Here is a 9211-nt window from a genome sequence, read left to right as displayed (position 1 = left end):
ATGCAGGGGTCATCTGAGGTCAAATTAGCAAAAATAGTCATATGGCCATGAAACTTGGTAGGTACAGTCAACATTTAGAGCCAAATTTTTGGAAGGTCATTTTGGGGTCATCTGGGGTCACCCAGGGGTTACCTGAGGTCAAATTAGTAAAAACTGTTGTATGGGCATGAAACTTGGAAGGTACAGTCAACATTCAGAGCCTAATTTTTTGAAGGTCATTTTGGGGTCATCCAGGGTCACCCAGGGGTCATCTGAGGTCAAATTAGTAAAAACTGTCATATGGGCATGAAATTTGGTGGGTATAGTCAATATTCAGAGCCAATTTTTTGGAAGATCATTTTGGGGTCATCTGAGGTCATCCAGGGGTCATCTGAGGTCAAATTAGTAAAACTGTCGTATGGGCATGAAACTTGGTGGGTACAGTCAACATTTAGAACCAATTTTTGGAAGGTCATTTTGGGGTCACCAGGGGTCATCTGAGGTCAAATTAGTAAAAGCTATTGTATGGGCATGAAACTTGGTGGGTACAGTCAACATTTAGAGCCAAATTTTTGGGCGGTCATTTTGGGGTCACCCAGGAGTCATTGAAAGGTTGTTTTGGGGTCATCCAGGTGTCATCTAAGGTCAAATTCAGTCTCCTCTTTTAGGCTTGAAGCTTTGTATCAATTTGTGAATTCCACATCACTCCCTTTTGTGGAGGCATCACGGTCGACGCTATGCGTCGAAAACCGCGACATCCGAGAACCGCGGTCCATCTAGTTTACATTGAAGTAAAAATTTTTCCTGTATGTAACATCTTTGTAGAATTACTGCTAGCATAACCTCCAGTAGCAAGCAAATACAGTGTTAAGAGTTCATTGAGGGCTCATACAGGTTCATTCTGTAAGCTTTATAATCTTCCAATCAAATCTTGACAAAAGACTAATTCTGTGTAGAATACATCATTTTGTTTCAAGTCTCAAAAATAGTAACTACCCCCCCCCTTAAATAATGGCAATTATTAAAAAACGAGCGATTGTATCACAAATCTGTAAAATGCATTGGAAGCAGAATTTATTTCTGCGCATTTTAACACCTCATTTGGTACGATAAAACCAGAAAACAATAAAACACCGGTCAATTTAATGTAGTGAGGTCCAGATTTGAAAGTTGCACTTGCATACAAATTTTTACAATACAAAAACACTCAGATATCATTACACAGATTTCCTTCCATTACACTGAACACAAAATCAATACAATATGCTGCAACTTTCAAATCTTGGGTTACATTGATTTAAATGTACGCTGTGACGTCAATATTTAGTCAATTGCTACAAATGAGGTGTCAAAATGTGCAGAAATAAATTCTGCTTCCAACGCTTTTTACAGATTTGTAATACAATCACCCGTTTTGAATAATGGTCATTATTTAAGGGGGGTTAGTTACTTTTTTTGAGATGTTTATTACAAGCTACTCCAACTTGCACATATTTTTTTCATTGCTTTGAATTTTTTGAAAGTGGTGGTTATTTTCCGAGTACTTTTACCTTTAACTCGAATCGATCAGATAATGTCACAATTTGTTGTGTATTTTTATCGATCATAATTGCTCAAAATCTGATTGCATTGCAAGTGCCTAAATGCACTGTTGAAGCTAAGTAAATTTATAATGCTGAAATCACTTCTACGGGATATTGTTCTCCTGAGAATGGGTATGAAAGCTTACAGGAGAGTGACTTGCATTGATCCATCCAGTTCATCCAGATTGTCAATAAATATTATATATAAATGGCACTCATCGGATGTACAATGTTAATGTTAACTATTTTTGAAAAAAATCCCTTTTAGATTAATCTAATCCTTTAATTCATGTGGTTGCGTCGCTGGCATACGAACAACTGCCCTTCTTCTAAGATAAGGTTTGCCACTGCAAAATTCAACATGGCGTTACTCTTAACTTGAGACAAGGCAGACTATAGCAACCATTGTAGGGAGAGATCTGCCTCTGCTACCACCATCCAGTTCTCCTGAAAGATGCAGCTTTACACATACACATAAAACAGTTCCCAGATGAAAATCATTTTGTATTCCCAGATTGTGACTTGAAGTAAACTAGTGCATTCCAAGTACATTTAAATAAGGCATGGCTTCAAACCTCCCCCGGTCAACCACCGACACCCGGGCAGAACCGGTTTTTGGGCCCAGTTGCTATTGGGCTATTCCAGTTGAAATCCATATACCCCCTATGGAAGACATGGCCTTAATATCCCACACAGTGGGTGTAAATTTCAAATGGATTCACTCATTTATGTAACTCTATTTGCAATTCACACTCCCTGTGTGGAAGATTAAGGTCATGTCTTGGGGTGTATGGATCTCAACTGGAATAGCGCATTGTTCGGAACAATAGCCTAATACTGTTTAATAAATGAATAATGATGCTAATCACAATTTCTGAGATAATGCTGATGAAACTTTTTATGTAATGTGTCAAAATATTCCCAATTGATATTTTATCCAGCTAGTATAGCTCATTGGGACCATTGTACATAACAGATGATATCTGAACATATTGGTCAGATTTTTTGTATGAAGTGTAATAATATTGAGATTGCTTTTGTATATTTTGTTTCATTTGTTTTAGCCGCTAGAGAGATGTGATTTGCATATATTTACAATGTGATTGTGCCTTGTACTTCAAAATATAAATAATACATGTAATTTGTAAACCTTCATAAAGTCCCTCACACAAATGTGACCCCTCGGCACAACTGAGCCCTGAAGTCGCCAATCATCATTTTTGAGATATTCAACCAAAATATTCTGCTTGAAATTAGCTTTAAAATGGTGTATATCATGTCTATAGTACTTGACATTTAAGTAGTGAAAAATCAATAAAACAGTCAATAAATCCTTTGTTTCCTATTGTTTATTGTTAAGTTCGATGGAGCATATCTCAATAGTGGCACTGGCGACATCCGGGCTCAGTTGTGCCGAGGGGTCACAAATAGAATTTCACCCAGATGTGGGACTAGGAGAGACTGAAGTCCATGTGTAATACATATTGTGCATATGACATGATCAAGGGGAATGTCGACCCTGGTCGAAAATGTGTTTAACATTGGTTTTTAAAGAGGACAGTTAGAGCTCTCTGAAACTGAACACCCATGTTGATACAACCTTTCTTTGCAAAGTTACATCAATTTATCCATCGCTGAAAACAATATAAAACAAAAGAATTTAAAAACTTTCTTTGACAATATCTCAAAATCAATATTAGCAACATCCGACTCATTTCCCTTGATCGTGTCACATATATATTGGCTATTGTGTATGCTGGCACCTAGAAGACATGTTCATGGTAAGGCTCTCCTTACTCATTGAAGCAAGCTACAAAGTAGATTGCACATGCATCATTCTGTTTTGTGCTACAATCAAAGCCATTAGAATTGGCTGAACAGAGTCAGATTTGGCTGAACAAAATTAAAATTACTTGCTTTATGGCACCAATTTAATTTGAAGGCTCGTTGGTATTATCAGACATTCATAATGGTTGAGATAGCAAGAAGGGTGAACATGTGTATGAAGGGGGCATAGACTGGCATATCTCCATGGATACCTGAATACACTGACACCAAATGTATTGGTATCAGGAAAGTGGTCATCTCATAGCACATACCATCTTACTGGTTAATACACCTGCTTTAACTATCAGTGTGAAACAGCAGACTATCGAGGCCGGTGGAGTGCAGATCCGTCGGAACACGCTTTTCAATACGGAATAAATGCTAACCTCATCGTGACATCATCCAAGCGTTATCCGACGGATCTGCAGTCGATCGTTCTGATCAGTGTATTCATTTCTGCTGTTTATGTTTAACTGCACGTGTGCATGATGGTAATAACGATTTTATGATGCTAAGTTTACTATCTTATGTAACATACAAAATTAAATTGAATATATTTGTTATGATCATGTATGATTGATTTAAAAAGTAGATAACTAGTGGAAGATTATTTTGTTTATATAAGACCTGTAAAAAATAGTATGAATGTGAAAGAACAACTCCGAAGTAATTTAAGTTCCACAAAGTCACTGCAATGATATATAAGGTGTCAAGTAGTTATCTGTCAAACAGAACACTTGATAAATATTGCTTTAGACAGTATTGTTATACAGGCCTTGCTGTCTAGATTTTAAAGGCGAGTGGTCAATCACTCGCTAACATAATGCTAAGCGAGTGGTCGAGCTGAATCACTCTGTAGTATGTCAAATCATTCTCTAGGTCTAAAAGATCATTCATACCAATATGATCACTTGCGCACTGTTGACACCCTCCCTTTCATTTTCAATGATTTTGGGTGATTCGCTGCGAGCGATATTTAGTGTCTTTGGTGAGTGGAAAATTGCTCACTAGATACTGAGTTTGGGCGAGCGGTGATTGCTCACCACAAACAGCAAGGCCTGGTTATACTCTGAGCAGAGGCAAGGTTTTTTTTCCAAAGAAATCAACTTATGGCAAAATATTATACCTCTGTGAATGAAGACATATTTTCTGCTTTCTGAAAGGTGAATTGTGATTGACAATGTGGAATGGTATTCTAATTGTCTAAGTGTATAATGCTTGTAATTGAAGTGGGCCAGGTGTATTTATTTATGTATTTTTAGTAGCAACTTAAGGTTATATTTATATTAATTTATGCAAATGATTTATTGTATTGAAAGTGAATATTTTTGCAGAATTGATTTTTCATGCTACGACAGTTTGTTTGTTTGTTTTTGAGTTAACTTATTACAAGTTTTCTGCATAATGTCATCAGCACAATACAGGACAAGCTTAGAACTTAGAAGATCATGAAGTGGTTGATAAAAATTTGAGCGGTATTGTAGATTGCTAGATTGAAAGGTAAAGCTGATCATTCCAGAAAAAAAGTGTTTCATGATTTTTTATTTGTAAATATTGGTGCAAGTGTGTGAGAGACTTGACTAAGGTCAGACTATAGTCCAACATCTTGCGACCTATTTTCTGCTGCGACTGACGCAGCAGCTACACTAGCTTCAGAGAAGTATGGCAGTCTTTTGCTCTGATTGATGTGAGCGCACTGTTAATGAGCGACATAGTTACGAGGAGCTTTGTGTTCCCTTCAAGAGCGCCGCTCTGCGCCGACCAATACTTTTCATGCATAATCAACCAATGGTTGATTACGCATGCAAAGCGTTGTTCGTCAGGTTATCGGTTTGTTGTTATGATTGTCAAGACGATTGAATCGGCCAATCAGAACCCTACTTCCATGTTTACGCTGTGCACTCTTAGAATGTGAACAAGTGCCATTCTTCTCTCCACCAGCATCTTCCGTAACGGCTCAAAGTTGTTACCTCTGCATCTCGCGCTGCAGAAAATGAGAACAAAGCTAGTCTCTTGAATGGCAACTGCTGCGGAAAACTGAAAACGCAATGTCTGGTGCAACAGATAAATATCTGCAAAGACAGTGGACTATAGCCTAGCCTTTATAGTGGTTGTGGGAGTTGCAATGGATGTGCCAAAATAATTTTCTATTTTAAAGTGTATAAAAAAAGACCACATAAAACAGTAGCTGTCAAATTTTCCACTATGTAACTGACAATCAGTGTATAATAATTGTCACGGCCTTCCATCGAAAAATCCATGTGAAATAATTTATATCCCTTCCGTTAATTTTCAAACCGAAAGTGATTTATCCTTGTTGTTGCATTCCCACCTCAATTTTAATTTGGTGATGATGGTAATTGTAGATTTATGGCAAGAAATGTAACAAATTTATAAATTTAATAACAACTTGGTAGAAGCATATTCAACTTAATAAGCGCCCCTACACTTGATTGTGACGTCTGTGTAAGTGCCCTTTTTCAACTAAATTCCATCAATTATCTAAATTTAAAATGACATCAAATGTCAAAATTTAAAATTACGATCTTAACTTGCAGGCTTGGAGTTTTATTCTGTCATTTACCCACCTCAAAATTAAAGCTCTCTAGCCTTTTCCGTAAAGCCAGATTTGATTTTAATGCAATAATATCACCGCAACATTTGATGAGGAATTTCATTTGTACAGGAAAGTACATTTTTGATGTGTACTTCTCTTCATTATTTGTAAATCTAAATTCTTTCATGTAGTCGGAAGTTGTTGAAAACAAGTGCAATCAATAGAAATGAAATAAAACTCCATATATAAATGACTAAGAGTTCATATACAAAATATGATATGCACCATTTTAAAACTTCATGAAAATAAGCAGATACCATATAATGCTGGCTTTAAATTGACACCCTACTTTAAAAATTACAAGGTAATGAAAAGTAACACATATTTACTTATTATTTTCGTTATATTGGACCAGGTATATTTGCCAATGTCTCAAATTGAGATTTATATATCGGTTTTTGAATGTGAACTCTTCTTATACCGTAAAACCTTGTCTACAAGCATATAGTGTTTTTGATGAAAGTTAAATTGATACGATACATGTGTAAATATGCCAATACAAGCGATTGGTCTTACAATAATACTTGTTTGTATATGCTTGGATCTGTAATTTATTTGCTCAAATTCCATAATGGCGCCTGGATTAACTTTCATCAGAAGCACTCTTTATGCTGGTAGAAGAGGTTTTACGGTATTCTATTATAGAAATGAATTATGCCGCTAAACAAAATGGGCTATTCCAGTTGAAATCCATACACCCCTATGGAAAACATGACTTTAATCTTCAACACACAGAGTGTAGATTTCAAATGGATGCACCCTTTCAGGTAATCCCAATTTGAAATTCACACTCATGTTTTCCATAGGGGGTGTATTGATTTCAATGAGAATAGCGCAATGTCAGAATGGATGAAATGGACAAGTGTATAATTAGATCTTGAATTTGACACATGCAATGCCTGTCAATTCAGAGAGATACATGGGTTAGGCTATTCCAGTTGAAATCCATGTACATAGAAGACATGACCTTAATCTACTACACAGGGAGTGTGTATTTCAAATGGGGTTACCTGATGGATGACTCCATTTGTAATCTACACCTGCATGGGAGAGTCATTCTTCCATAGGGTGTGTATGAATTTCAACTAGTATAGCCCATTGGGCAACTTGTAAGATGACTATTATTACTGGGCCAGTTGTCAAGTAGTAAACTTGTCAATATGCAGTGATCACAACAATATGATGTGCATTAACTACCAAGGTATTTCAAATAATGCACAAATATGTGGTGTGTGGTAAATATTTACAAAAAATATCAACTGCTTTGGAGTGTGATGGTAAAATGGATACAATGGATGAGTACAGTTTAGTTTATTAATGATTACAATCAAAAGTTGTAGTATGAAATAATATTATTGTTGTATGCCTTACAAAGAAGGTTTCTCAATAGGTGACTCACCTTGCACCCAATGATATTTTGGCCCTGGACAGATGCTCAAATGTAAAGAAAAGAAAACTGGGTTGTATTTGGCCCTAAATCGCACACTGAAATGTGTATAGCCCCCCAATGGCCCTTGAACAAATTAAGTTGAGAACCTCTGTGTTACAATGATAATTATAAATGTAGAAAACAGTACTGTTGTCTTCGTATCAACAATAAAAGATGTGGGTATGAATAGCATGTAAAAAGAGGGTTAAAAAATGTATATGACTTTCATATCGTTATGAATTTGGCTGACGGCTGAATCTGGATTTGTCTTTTTGATAAATTCATGTTATGCATGAATTATTTTTTGGAGAAAACAAGAGATTGCAGCATATAAATTATTTAACTGTGTTCAGCATGATAAGCGGAAGAGGGTGGCATTCAGGGTTAGCTAATGGCACAGCATCGTTGGAAAATTGATATGCTGCCCTCTTGAGCTAAAGTGCTGATCCCCTATTCTTGATTTCAAAATAATTCATGCATGACATGAATCTAACAAAAAACATCTGGATTTGGCCGTGTCTGTCGAATTCATAACAATATAAATATGTTGAGATAAGGAGCTGTGTCAAAAAGTAGAGATGAGCTTTGTTGACAATAAAAGAACATAATTGTGAGATATTGCAAATAGTGGCTTTTTATATTCTTTCTTGGATATAATATGATGATGGATGTCAAATGCTTGACCCAGGGCTCAAAATAGATGGGTTAAGGCCAAGGGTGATTTCCCCCAAGTGTATGACAAATATTTGTATGCAAGAGCAGGGACAAATCAGGGAATCACTGGTCATTGAACAGGAGGTATCATGTCACACAAAATAACACATATTTAAGGACATGCTATGAATAAACTAAAAGATGTCCTGCTTTCAAAAGGGTGTATAGTATGAGTTGCAAGTTTGTGTTTTACCCACAGAATTAGAGGATAACCGGGACTTCCTATACCGCCACGGACAATCGCGGCATCAGCTATGGGGAGAAAATTGGGGGTATTTGGGTCCTTGCCGGCGGTGTACGTAGAGACGAACAAAAACAATTCTGCGTCTCATCATTAGCGTCTTGGTATCGCGTGCAGGATGCATCTCTGTGCATCTCTCAAATGCGCCCATCAACCATGTCGCGCTTGCATTGCCTCGAACACATTCCAAGGGAAACCGAATACCCCCAATTTTTGCTCCATGCCTGTATCAAGATGGCGGTTGAGTCTCTATCTCTGTCTCTAATTCTGTGGTTCTACCACTGTAGCAAACAGCAGCACTCTGCATAAAAAAGTCTCATGAAAATAATCCACAACATACGGTCCAAGGTTAATTTTCATTACATATTGACCCCGGGGATTGACCACCCCTTTGTATTTTATGATTTTGCACCTTTTAAGTATGGCAAAATGATATCATTCTCATTTGTTTATTTAGCATGTTCAATCATATTGTGCAATTACTAATTATGTTTAGGCCTAAATGATAATCAGTGATATTGTTTGTTTGTCAATTTAAAGGTAATATTAGACTTTGCACTTTGAAAAATCTCTGCACACTGCACCCTTTGGTTCAGTTAATTGGCAATTTGCACGTACCACACAAACCCAATTTAACTACAGGGAAACACCAAAGACCAGTTGGAGAGCTTGGATTTGACAAATGACTTGTTAATAACACCGATTGAACCCCTGGGAATTGAACCCCATAGTTTTAATCTGGACTGTTCAACATTTGAATCGGACATGCATGGAAATCTATAAGAAATGAACCCAGCCTACAGCATAGCTATGTATTTCCG

This window comes from Amphiura filiformis, chromosome 16 (assembly GCF_039555335.1).
Source record: "Amphiura filiformis chromosome 16, Afil_fr2py, whole genome shotgun sequence".
Lineage (NCBI taxonomy): Eukaryota > Metazoa > Echinodermata > Ophiuroidea > Amphilepidida > Amphiuridae > Amphiura > Amphiura filiformis.
This window is presented reverse-complemented; position numbering follows the sequence as displayed.